At 43.2% G+C, this 14,271-nt stretch overlaps 1 long non-coding RNA gene across 1 annotated transcript; it reads left to right on the forward strand.

Annotated features, from left to right (window-relative positions):
* The first annotated feature begins 2,267 nt into the window (after positions 1-2,267).
* Positions 2,268-3,086, forward strand: LOC103504449 (uncharacterized). The gene is made up of 4 exons (XR_007821907.1): positions 2,268-2,308; positions 2,412-2,483; positions 2,575-2,724; positions 2,825-3,086. It is a non-coding gene; the product is annotated as an uncharacterized LOC103504449 (long non-coding RNA).
* Positions 3,087-14,271: the final 11,185 nt, after the last annotated feature.

Genomic DNA, 14,271 nt, shown 5'->3' on the forward strand with positions numbered 1-14,271 from the left:
AGGGTAATCAAGATATAAGGGGTGAGAATTTAGTAAAAGAAAGAGGTAAGTGTGCTTTATGTTTCTTAACCGTAACTTAACTATTTTGTTTTTTTTTTATGGATAATGTCTGAAGTGACAATATTGTAGAGTGCAAAACATATGAGGGATGGAGATTTATTAGAAGAAAGAGGTAAGCGTGCTTTATATTTTGCAACTGTAACTTAACTATTTTGTTTTAGGAATCATGTTGACATGTACTTAGGAATGTTGCGTTGACTATTCTACAATCGTAGCCATTGAAAAGCTATTTTGTGTGATCTGCTTAGACATATGTTTTAGGAATCGTGTTGACATGTACTTAAGAACTTGATACTTTGTTGCATTGACTATCCTGCAGTTTTGGTAGCTATTGAAAAATTATTTTGTGCGATCCACTTAGACATATGTTTTAAGAGTCATGTTGACATGCATTTAGGAACTTGATACTTTGTTATGTTGACTATCCTGTAGCTGTGGTAGTCATTGAAAAGCTATTTTGTTCGACTCGCTTAGATATATGTTATAGGAATCATGTTGTTTTGTAATGGCTTTGGAGGAGGAGGGGGGGACTAAGGGTAAGTTTATGCTTAAGTTTCAACTTATGCAAACTAGAACATTGCTTGGTCTGTAAAGATTGAATCGAAACTTACATTTGCAACATTTATATACTATGTTTATGTAGTCGATGTTTTTATTTATCTTTTGCGTCCCTTATGGATCTTTTATTAAAACCTTGTTTGTATGAACCTTGGTTTATTTTGAAAAGTTCATTTGTCGGCGTTATTAAGAAGGTGAAGTCTCTTTGGCATGTACTTAATGTTTATGCTTATGCTTATGCTTCATTTTTCGTAATGAATGTTGGCTAAGCACTAGAAGAAATCTGGTCTTTAATGTCGGGTGGAAAAAATGAAAATTAAGCTTTAATGTCGATTTTTTAAAAGGCGGATGTTTAATGTCGATTTTAAACCGACATTAAAGCTCTATCTTTAATATCGGTTTAAAACCGACATTAAACATCATGTTTTTTAGAACCGACATTAAAGGTCTTTTTTATTTTATTTTTTATTTATTAAATTTTTTAAAAAGTTGAATTTTTCTCTCTCTTACTTTACTCTTTTCTCCTTTCTTCTCTACCAAACCCCACGAAAGAAAGGTTTTCTCTCAACATTTCTTCCCTTTCTACCTTTCTCAATCTCATCACTTTCTCCCCTCTCTTCTCTGATCAGTCGCCGTCCCCACCATCATAGCCATCTCTCATACCCAGCTCGTGCTCGTTCGTCGTCGTATTTCTTGTATCATTTAAAAAATCTTCATTCTTTCACTTTGCATCAAGAAAAAAAATCACATTCAATCTCGCAAGTCTCTTCTCTCCCAGCACTCGCCATCGGTGGACAGAGTATTAACGTTACCTAAGGTAGTTGATAGAGATAAAGACGTCGAAGTATTGACATCAGCTAAGCGTCGGGATCGAGCGAGCTTTTTCGGTGTGTTTAACACCTTTTCGGTGTTTTATCGGCGTTCCAACGTGAAGAGAGAGCACCAACGTCCGACGTTGGCGTGGGTTTGACGACATTCTAAGCGGACCCTTCCTGCGTTTGTTTGGCTTCGAGGTTTGAATGGTTTGGCGGTAGATTAGAGTGATTTTCTGGTGAGTTTTAGTCGTATATGTTCTGTTTTAGCCGTGGGTTCTTCTTGGGTTTGCAGTGGGGTGTTCAACACGTAGGTCTTCGGGTCTCTGATTTGTGTGAAACTTCTAATTTCTAATTTTATTTATTTGTTTGAAACTTCTCATTTTTGATTGAATTTTGATTGGATTGATATAGAACCTCCCTCTGTTATGTATATGCCTGTATTTTGATTGAAATGTTTGTTTCTGTATCATTCATAGGAAGCAAGAGCAGTTAAAGCCATAAAGTTAGAATTTCCTAAACTGACAATGTTAGACATTGATTCAAATGCTTTTAGAAAAGTAAAGAACTCGGTTGTACTCAAAGTTTAGAATGTTAAATCTTCAAAAATTAATACTCTTGATTTTCTACCTAATAGTTTAAGGTGGATGAGTTGGTATGAGTTTTGCAGGTACATAGTGACTATGGTTACAATGTCTTTGAACTTGGGAGTTGTAGTTGCCATGGCTGGTCAGTTTTTTTTTTTTTTTTTTTTTTTTGTATAAGGTTTCTTACGCTAAATAGCTTTGTGCATGAGAATTCATTTTTGTTTATATTTGTTTTGTTTTGTTTTTTTTTGCAGTATTTGGGATTCTCAGATTACAAAGATTATTTCACCTGTAAGTATTACTCACTCATTAATGTTCATATAATTTTCTCATAAAAACACACAAAAAAGAACAACACATACTTAAAAATTTTGAACTTTTTGTTTCCTTGCAGTTTCATTCTTCTTTGTTGGATTCTCACAGTTCTGTGTTGGATCTTCTTTGGCTTGTACCTTTTCTTGAACAAGTAACTCTCTCCGGCCTCTCTTTGAACTCAAACCTTTCCTTGTGAGTTTTTAAAGACTAAAAATAAATAATTGATTTTGGTTTGATTTTAGTTTCTTGAGTGACACTTGCAAAGCTCTTGAGATGTTCCAAGAAAATCCCAACAACAACAGCCTAAGTTCTATTCTCCTATGTGAGCAACTTCTAACTGCAAAATCAGTTCTCATGATGTAAGTTCAGAGATTTATGATCTTGTTAATCAGGTAATTATTATATATATACATACACAATTCATTTTTTATTATTAACTTAATTTAATTACACAAACTATAATAAACTTTTTACTTTTTAATATTTTTGCAGGTTAACACACAAATTGCTATATCATATCCAGACATTGCTTTGGTTTGTAATCCTTTCTCACAACCTCCTTATTATGAATACCAACCTCAAAACTGTGCAACAAACACCATCCGTATTGGAGACATCCCCAAGGTAAATACGTTACGACGTACAAAGTTGTTGCTAATATTGTTCACTTTCAGCAGCCTAAAAGTAACCATAGTCACTATTCCATACTTGAAATAAGCATATCTCCAACTCTTCTTCAATATTAAACTTCCAACTGCTCCCCAAAATCCAATTAGAAATCAAATAATTTTTGAAATATTTTTTTGGTGGTGTTGTTCCAAATACTTAGTTTAACAATTTAGAAAAGTGGGAAGTTTAATTATGTGAAGAAAAAACTATTTTGGTGGTGACTTTATGTTTGGTTCTTTTTTTTTGGCAATGAAAAGACTATTATGGTGGTGACTATTTCTCAAAACTTGTCTTGGTTTTTGAAAAACATGAATAGAAAGTTGATAACAAAACAAGAAATGCAGATGTGGTCACTTATTAGATGCTTGGATTTTTTTATGCACTTATATTTTTCAAGTAACTAAAGGAGAATTTGTTCATGGGAAGTTACTATTGTTTTTTACACTGGTAGTTCAAATTTGTGGGTTCCATCATCCAAGTGCTTCTCTGTAAGTTCCCACCATCTTAGTAATTAAATGATTTATTTGTCTATTATATATTATAGCATGAAATGATTTTGAGTTGTCTGCAGGTGGCTTGTCTACTCCATTTCAAGTACAAGTCAAAATGTTTGAATAATTATAAAAAGAATGATGAGTTTCATTGATGTTGTACTATCATTGATGAGCTGTTTTTCTTCATTTTGATCTTGTTGTACTATCATTGTGCTGAAAGTTCGATTGATGATGTAATCCCACAAACTCTTTTTGAATGTGATCATATCTTTACCTCTGATTTGTGGTTCTATTTTATAGTCATGATATGCTTTCCAGTGCTATGAAGACTTCATATTCCGCTTTGTTAAGAATTTTGGTCACTTAGTTGGAGATTTGATACAGGAAAAGCATTGGTCTTGGCCCTTTTGGAGAGCTTAGGTACTTTTATAATAACTATTGATATTTAAACGGGAACTTCAAAGGTGTTGTGTAACGACCCAACTTTTCCGGACTAAGCTGAGGTCACTACCAAATACCAAAACTCGACCATTCAACATAAAATTTTAAAACAGACCAGTTACGATTCATTAAAACATTAGAAACCTTACAAAAGACAGTTTCGGGCCCTATTTTAAATAAATCAAGAAAGTCACAAAATAAAAATAAAAATATCAAGGCACCAGTTCAAAATCACAAGTCAAAATATTCAGACAAAATACATAGCGGAAGCGATAAGAAAACCAGACGCGTCCATATGGCCTTCACGCATCCTTCCTGCCTCTCGTCGGTCTGCCCCTCGCTGTGCCCCTACCTGAAAAGTTAAAGAAGAGAAAGGGTGAGTATAAACATACCCAGTAAGGGACCCACTACTGGGCCCGTTAGGGGACAACAGTTAACTTCCTATTCGGGGGTACCCTACATATCAATCTAGTGCTCCCGAAGGATGCACATATCAGTCTAGTGCTCCCGAAGGATGCACATATCAGTCTAATGCTCCCGAAGGATGCACATATCAGTCTAGTGCCCCCGAAGGATGCACATATCAGTCTAGTGCTCCCGAAGGACGCACATATCAGTCTAGTGCTCCCGAAGGACGCACATATCAGTCTAGTGCTCCCGAAGGACGCACATATCAGCCTAGTGCTCCCGAAGGATGCACATATCAGTCTTGTGCTCCCGAAGGATGCACATATCAGTCTAGTGCTCCCGAAGGATGCACATATCCGTAAGGCACACTACCCCATAGATGAAGCTAACCGTTACCCCTCAGTCCAAACTAAACTGTCTACATCAATCACATCCCAACGGCATTCATATCACAGTCCCGCCATAGGCTTTATCAGCCAGATAGTATAAGTTTAAACATCTACACCCTCAGTTGCTATATGCATTACCGATTCGCACACCAATAGGGAAAACCCTAAGTCCAATCGACTAACCAACCAAAACCGGACTCACTGTTCTTCCTCGTCCAAACTCCATGAACCACATACAGACCAGTGTTTTACTACATACTGAACCGTAACTTTAAGGTCCATCAACATAAAATCTCAATCCACAAATAGCAGTCACAGTATAATTTTCATCAGACAAAATATAATATCAGTACTTAACAGTCAACACGCATACAGATATTCAGTACAGTCACTAACGTGTAATCCCCTGTGGATTACTACGGTTTTAGCCTGGACTCGGGGTCCAGTAGTAGGAAAACCCTTACCTGAAACTCGGTTATGCCCCTCGATTGAAATCCACGCTCGACAGATCTACCTAACGAAACACGAAAGTTTTAGTTGATGACTTTAGTAGCAGTTGTTTTAAAAAGGTTATCCGTTGACTTACCCAAGGAAAGGAAGCTATCTCCAACCAGGTCTGCCGCGGAACCCGAGAACTTAAGCGTCAACTCTGTACTACCTTCAAGGGAGAAAAGTAGGGCCATATCTTAATCCAACATTCAAACTCGAATCGGACGGGGTAACATTAGGGAATTCATCAGAACAATCCTTACCGAAGACTCACCGTGACCCGGAGCGGAGGAAGGAAGGCTTAGGTGGCTTGGTGAAACAAGGAGCTCGGCTCGGCTTGAAGGCGCTCGGCTCGGCTCGGCTCCACCTCGGCTCGGCTCGGCTTGGTCTCGGCTCGGCTCGGCTTGTGGCTCGGCTCGGCTTGGCCTCGACTCGGCTCAACTCGGCTCGCGGCTCAGCTCACTCGGCTCGCGGCTCGGCTCGCGGCTCGGCTTACTCGGCTCGCGGCTCGGCTCGCGGCTCGCTCGGCTTAGGGCTCGGCTCGGACAAGGATGGCGGCTCGGGTACAGCTCGCGGCTCGGGTACGGCTCACTCTGCTCGGCTTACTCAACTCGGCTCACCCGGATTTGTGTGGCTCGGACTGGAAACGGGTTCGGGTCGGGTCAGCTTGGAACCGGGTCGGGTTGGGCGAAACGGGCAGCACGGTTCTGAGGCTTCTTTCTTCCGGCGAACGACGGCGGCGGTGATTTGCGGACGACACACGAGGGATGCGGGTGGCTGCTTCGTGGAGCGGCGACGAGCGGCGGTGGCGTTGGCTGGGATTCGACGGACGACGACGAAGAGACGGGTTGCGGCTTGCGGATGGTGGCTGCGGCGAACGTCCGGCAAGGCTACGCACACCGACGGAGATGGAGATAGGGGCAGAGGACGGAGACGGAGAGGATGGTGATGGTGGCGGAGACAAGAAGAGAACGCCGGAGAAGGAGAAAACGACAGGGGCTGGCGGCGCGGTGGAGAAGAAGAAAACGGAACGAATGAGGGGGGGGAACGGCGCGCGTAGGGTTTCTTCCTCTCCCTTTTTTTTTTTAAATATATATATATATATATATATATTAAATTAAGAAATTAATAATAATAATAATAAAATAAAAATAAAATAATAATAATAATAAAGTAATAATAATAATATATTAATAATATTAATATTAAATAAATAATAAATTAATATTATGTAATAATAATGTTATTGTTATTAATTAATAATATTACTATAATATTAAATAATAATAATTATTATAATATTAATATTATAACACATAAAATAATTATTAATAATAATAATATAATAATATTATATTATTATTATATCAACTTACACCAACATTTTAGAATTCCGAATAATTTGCATAAAACGAGAAAATTTTACCTTAAATTTTTGGAGCGTTACATTCTTCCCTCCTTAGGGAACTTTCGTCCTCGAAAGTTTTATTCCTCGAATAGTTCGGGATAACGGGACCTCATGTCATCTTCACGCTCCCATGTAGCCTCTTCTACCCGGTGATTCCGCCATAAGACTTTAACCAGGGGAATTTCTTTATTCCTCAACGACTTCACCTCTCTAGCAAGCACCTCAATGGGTTGTTCAACATAGCCCAAGTTTTCATCAATCTCTAGTGGCTCGTAATCCACCACATGGGATGGATCTGGCACGTACTTCCTCAACATAGAAACATGAAACACATCATGAACTGTCGAGAGTGATGGTGGCAACGCCAAGCGATAAGCTACATGGCCAATCCGCTCCAGAATCTCAAACGGCCCAACAAAACGGGGACTCAACTTTCCCCTCCTTTCAAAACGCAAGACACCTTTCATAGGTGCTACCTTTAAGAACACCTTATCCCCTATCTCAAACTCAAGGTCCTTCCGCCTCACATCTGCATAACTCTTCTGCCTACTCTGAGCGGTATGCATGCGTGATCTAATCTTCTGTATCGCTTCGTTAGTAGACTGAACTAACTCAGGACCCATCAACCTCTGCTCACCTACCTCATCCCAGCAAACCGGGGATCTACAACATTTGCCGTACAGGGCCTCAAACGGTGCCATGCCAATAGTAGCCTGATAACTGTTATTATAAGCAAATTCCATCAAATGTAAGTGGGAGTCCCAGCTACCTGGAAATTCCAATGCACACGCTCGCAACATATCCTCTAAAACTTGGTTCAGACGCTCAGTCTGACCGTCAGTCTGTGGATGGAAAGCCGTACTAAAGTCCAATCTCGTGCCCATAGCAGTCTGCAAACCCTTCCAAAATTTGGAAGTGAAACGGGCATCTCTGTCAGAAACAATCGACACTGGCACTCCGTGTAATCTCACTATCTCAGACATGTACAACTGTGCCCACTTACTAGCAGTATAGGTGGATTTACCCGGAACGAAGTGCGCTGATTTAGTAAGTCTGTCCACCACAACCCAAATCACTGTAAATCCCCTCAGAGTTCTCGGTAGCCCTGTAATGAAATCCATGGACACGTTCTCCCACTTCCATTCCGGTATGCTCAAAGGTTGTAATAAACCCGCTGGTTTCTGCCTTGGTGCCTTAACCTGCTGGCACACCAAGCATTTACTAACAAATTCTGCTACTTCCCTTTTCATGTTACGCCACCAATAAACCCGCTTTAAGTCCTGATACATCTTCGTACTACCTGGGTGCATGGAAAATGGGGAACTGTGCGCCTCAGATAATAATTCTGTCTTAACCGCACTATCTGACGGGACACAGAGGCGCCTCTCAAACAACAGTCCACCATCAGAGGATAACGAGAACTCAGCCGTTTGCCCTGCCTCTGCTAGGCCACGTTTCTCAACCAGATAAGGATCGTTACTCTGAGCATCAATGATCTTCTGCCTCAAAGTCGGCTGTACCGTCAACTGGGCTAACTGCATAGTAACTGCACCCACTGACACTGCAATCTCAGCCCGCTCAAGATCCCAATGCAATGGGGCCTGTCGGGTAATAAGTGCTGCCGAATGTGATACCTTTCTACTAAGAGCATCAGCTACCACATTCGCCTTGCCTGGATGATACAGTATCTCACAATCGTAATCCTTCACTAACTCAAGCCATCTCCGCTGTCTCATATTCAATTCTTTCTGAGTAAAGAAGTACTTCAGGCTCTTATGGTCCGTGAAGATCTGTATCTTTTTGCCATATAAGTAATGCCTCCATATTTTCAAAGCAAAAACCACTGCTGCCAACTCTAGATCATGTGTAGGGTAGTTCTGCTCATGACTCTTCAACTGACGAGACGCATAAGCGACCACCTTACCCTGCTGCATCAAAACACAACCCAGACCCTTCTTGGAAGCATCACTATAAATCACGAAACTGCCAGAACCATCAGGTACAGTAAGAACCGGCGCGGTAACTAGCTTCTGTTTAAGTGTCTGGAAACTGTCCTCACATGCCTTGCTCCAAACAAAAGGAGCTCCCTTTCTGGTCAACTGAGTAAGAGGAGTAGCTATACGGGAAAAGTTCTCCACAAACCGTCGATAATAGCCTGCTAAACCCAGAAAGCTACGAACCTCACTGACTGTGGAAGGTCGGGTCCAACCGGTGACTGCCTCTATCTTAGCTGGATCCACAGAGACTCCATCCTTAGAAACCACGTGGCCCAGAAAGGACACCTGCTTCAGCCAGAACTCGCATTTCGAGAACTTTGCATACAACTTATTATCCCGAAGTGTTTGCAAAACCATACGTAAATGCTCCTCGTGTTCGGCCTCCGTCTTGGAGTATATCAAGATATCGTCGATAAACACAATCACAAAAGTATCTAGGAACTCCCTAAACACTCTGTTCATCAAGTCCATAAACACTGTCGGAGCATTCGTCAAACCAAAAGACATCACAATAAACTCGTAGTGTCCATATCTGGAACGAAATGCTGTCTTCGGTACATCCTCATCCTTAATTCTCAGCTGGTGGTATCCCGACCGAAGATCAATCTTAGAGAACACTGTGGCTCCCTGTAACTGGTCAAATAGATCGTCAATCCTGGGCAAGGGATATCTGTTCTTTACGGTTACTTTGTTCAACTCGCTATAGTCAATGCACAGACGCATCGATCCGTCCTTCTTCTTAACGAATAAGACTGGCGCACCCCAAGGTGACACGCTCGGTCGAATGAATCCCTTATCAAGCAATTTCTGTAACTGTACCTTCAGTTCTTTCAGTTCTGCGGGGGCCATTCTGTAAGGGGCTCTGGATATAGGGACCGTGCCCGGCTCCAACTCTATGGCAAACTCAACCTCTCTGTGCGGAGGTAACCCTGGAAGTTCCTCAGGAAAAACGTCCGGATAGTCCCTCACTACTGGTTCTGATGACAGGGATACATCGGCCTCTCTAGTATCCACCACGCTCGCTAAGATACCCCAAGTACCCTGATTGAGCAGTTTACTGGCCCTGATGGCTGAGATTACCTGAGGCAACGACTTTGACCCTCCTCCCTTAAATTTAAAACTGGCCATCGAGGGAGGGTTAAACGTTACCTCCTTACGTGAACAATCTATGCTGGCGTGGTTAGCGGCCAACCAATCCATACCCAGGATTACATCAAAGTCCAGCATATCCAGAACTATCAGTGTTACTTCAATCACATGGCCTGCTATCTCAATCTGACATGCCTTCACCTTTTCCTTCGACAACATACATTCCCCGGAAGGAGTAGATACTGACAGAACATGGTGTAAGGGCTCTACCTCTAAGCGGGCATGCGACACGAATGCGGAAGAGATAAAAGAATGTGACGAACCCGAATCAAATAAAACTAAGGCGAAATGCCCCAACACTGGGAGCGTACCTGTCACTACTGTGCCTGCCTTCTCGGCCTCAGTCCTGTTGGTAGCAAAGACTCTACCCTGATGTGGAGCACCTGCTCCCTGATTCTGCGCGATCCCCATGAGTCTCAACGGGCATCTATCAGCTGTATGACCCTCTTGCCTGCACTTAAAGCAGGTCCTGGTCCCGAATAAGCAACGGCCCAGATGGTGCTTCCCACAAGTGGTACACAACGGCTTTCCTCTGGCAGCCTCCCCTGCCTCAAAAGGTTTCTGCTGGAAGCTGCGAAACTCACCACCTGGTCTAAAATTCCGCTGTGGCACTGGAACAGGCTGCTGCTCAGCCTTCCTCTTCTGTCCCGACGTCGAACCTCTACCAGCGGTTTTAGACGAGTTAGCCCTCTCCTGTAAACTGAGATCCACTGCCAGGCGCAGTGCATCGGCATGAGTAGCGGGTCTGAAAGCTCGGACCAAACCCTGAATGTCCAGTCGGAGGCCTCTAACAAACTTATCAGCTCTGGCCGCCTCGGTCGCTATCATCTCGGGAGCGAAGCGGGATAACATGTCAAACTCCGCATCATACTGCTCCACTGTCATGTCACCCTGCTCTAAGTTCAGAAACTCCTGCCGCTTGGCATCTCTCAAACTGGCGGAGAAGAATTTCGCATAGAAACTCTCCTTGAACTGCTGCCACGTGATCTGACTCACATCACCACCTAGCATCCTCTCTGTAGTCTCCCACCATGCAGTACCTCTGTCAGTCAACATAAAAACAGCACACTGAACCTTCTGATCCTCAGGGCATTTCATGTAACGGAATATGGTTTCCAAGGACGATAACCACATCTGAGCCCTGGTGGGGTCCTCCAAAGACCCATCGAACGTCGTGGGATTATACTTCCTGAAATCCCTCAGATGTTTAGCCTCTGCCGACAACTGATCCGGCACAAACTGGGGCGCAACTGGTACCGGAGCCGGAGCTGGAGCAGGAACTGGTGCTGGAGCTGGCGCTGGAGCTGGCGCCGGAGTTGGCGAGGCAGGCTTCTGCTGCTCCCGCATCTGCATAATCATATCTCTAAACCTCTGCTCCATGGCGGCTAGGTCCGCATGAGTAACTGGCGCAGCCGGGTCAGGGGCTTGGGCTACAGGCTGCACCTCAGGCTGAACGCGTCCTGCTCCCCTTCCTCGGCCTCCTCGGCCACCCCTACGTGCACCTCTCCTTGGTGGCATTTTCCTAACAACCACCAAACAATTCCTTTAGTCATAAATGGTAATTGAATTTGCAGTTTAACTTAGGTAAGGTAATGCATGTAGAGTTATACATATACTTTCATGAGAGCGTACCTGACGAGCGGCAAGGATCGTTTCAGCCATAAGGACACAAAACACAGACTCACATTATAAGTCAGTCTACAGAACCTAAAACTTAGGCTCTGATACCAACTGTAACGACCCAACTTTTCCGGACTAAGCTGAGGTCACTACCAAATACCAAAACTCGACCATTCAACATAAAATTTTAAAACAGACCAGTTACGATTCATTAAAACATTAGAAACCTTACAAAAGACAGTTTCGGGCCCTATTTTAAATAAATCAAGAAAGTCACAAAATAAAAATAAAAATATCAAGGCACCAGTTCAAAATCACAAGTCAAAATATTCAGACAAAATACATAGCGGAAGCAATAAGAAAACCAGACGCGTCCATATGGCCTTCACGCATCCTTCCTGCCTCTCGTCGGTCTGCCCCTCGCTGTGCCCCTACCTGAAAAGTTAAAGAAGAGAAAGGATGAGTATAAACATACCCAGTAAGGGACCCACTACTGGGCCCGTTAGGGGACAACAGTTAACTTCCTATTCGGGGGTACCCTACATATCAATCTAGTGCTCCCGAAGGATGCACATATCAGTCTAGTGCTCCCGAAGGATGCACATATCAGTCTAGTGCTCCCGAAGGATGCACATATCAGTCTAGTGCCCCCGAAGGATGCACATATCAGTCTAGTGCTTCCGAAGGACGCACATATCAGTCTAGTGCTCCCGAAGGACGCACATATCAGTCTAGTGCTCCCGAAGGACGCACATATCAGTCTAGTGCTCCCGAAGGATGCACATATCAGTCTTGTGCTCCCGAAGGATGCACATATCAGTCTAGTGCTCCCGAAGGATGCACATATCCGTAAGGCACACTACCCCATAGATGAAGCTAACCGTTACCCCTCAGTCCAAACTAAACTTTCTACATCAATCACATCCCAACGGCATTCATATCACAGTCCCGCCATAGGCTTTATCAGTCAGATAGTATAAGTTTAAACATCTACACCCTCAGTTGCTATATGCATTACCGATTCGCACACCAATAGGGAAAACCCTAAGTCCAATCGACTAACCAACCAAAACCGGACTCACTGTTCTTCCTCGTCCAAACTCCATGAACCACATACAGACCAGTGTTTTACTACATACTGAACCGTAACTTTAAGGTCTATCAACATAAAATCTCAATCCACAAATAGCAGTCACAGTATAATTTTCATCAGACAAAATATAATATCAGTACTTAACAGTCAACACGCATACAGATATTCAGTACAGTCACTAACGTGTAATCCCCTGTGGATTACTACGGTTTTAGCCTGGACTCGGTGTCCAGTAGTAGGAAAACCCTTACCTGAAACTCGGTTATGCCCCTCGATCGAAATCCACGCTCGACAGATCTACCTAACGAAACACGAAAGTTTTAGTTGATGACTTTAGTAGCAGTTGTTTTAAAAAGGTTATCCGTTGACTTACCCAAGGAAAGGAAGCTATCTCCAACCAGGTCTGCCGCGGAACCCGAGAACTTAAGCGTCAACTCTGTACTACCTTCAAGGGAGAAAAGTAGGGCCATATCTTAATCCAACATTCAAACTCGAATCGGACGAGGTAACATTAGGGAATTCATCAGAACAATCCTTACCGAAGACTCACCGTGACCCGGAGCGGAGGAAGGAAGGCTTAGGTGGCTTGGTGAAACAAGGAGCTCGGCTCGGCTTGAAGGCGCTCGGCTCGGCTCGGCTCGGCTCCACCTCGGCTCGGCTCGGCTTGGTCTCGGCTCGGCTCGGCTTGTGGCTCGGCTCGGCTTGGCCTCGGCTCGCGGATCGGCTCGCGGCTCGGCTTACTCGGCTCGCGGCTCGGCTTACTCGGCTCGCGGCTCGCTCGGCTTAGGGCTCGGCTCGGACAAGGATGGCGGCTCGGGTACGGCTCGCGGCTCGGGTACGGCTCACTCTGCTCGGCTTACTCAACTCGACTCACCCGGATTTGTGTGGCTCGGACTGGAAACGGGTTCGGGTCGGGTCAGCTTGGAACCGGGTCGGGTTGGGCGAAACGGGCAGCACGGTTCTGAGGCTTCTTTCTTCCGGCGAACGACGGCGGCGGTGATTTGCGAACGACACACGAGGGATGCGGGTGGCTGCTTCGTGGAGCGGCGACGAGCGGCGGTGGCGTTGGCTGGGATTCGACGGACGACGACGAAGAGACGGGTTGCGGCTTGCGGATGGTGGCTGCGGCGAACGTCCGGCGAGGCTACGCACACCGACGGAGATGGAGATAGGGGCAGAGGACGGAGACGGAGAGGATGGTGATGGTGGCGGAGACAAGAAGAGAACGCCGGAGAAGGAGAAAACGACAGGGGCTGGCGGCGCGGTGGAGAAGAAGAAAACGGAACGAATGAGGGGGGAACGGCGCGCGTAGGGTTTCTTCCTCTCCCTTTTTTTTTAAAAAATATATATATATATATATTTATATATTAAATTAAGAAATTAATAATAATAATAATAAAATAAAAATAAAATAATAATAATAATAATAATAATAAAGTAATAATAATAATATATTAATAATATTAATATTAAATAAATAATAAATTAATATTATGTAATAATAATGTTATTGTTATTAATTAATAATATTACTATAATATTAAATAATAATAATAATTATAATATTAATATTATAACACATAAAATAATTATTAATAATAATAATATAATAATATTATATTATTATTATATCAACTTACACCAACATTTTAGAATTCCGAATAATTTGCATAAAACGAGAAAATTTTACCTTAAATTTTCGGAGCGTTACATGTTGCTTGAGGGCTTCTATAGAGGGACCTTTTACTGGTATCCTGCACATCCTTTTGCTGATGGAAGATG

This window comes from Cucumis melo, chromosome 6 (assembly GCF_025177605.1).
Source record: "Cucumis melo cultivar AY chromosome 6, USDA_Cmelo_AY_1.0, whole genome shotgun sequence".
Taxonomy (NCBI): domain Eukaryota; kingdom Viridiplantae; phylum Streptophyta; class Magnoliopsida; order Cucurbitales; family Cucurbitaceae; genus Cucumis; species Cucumis melo.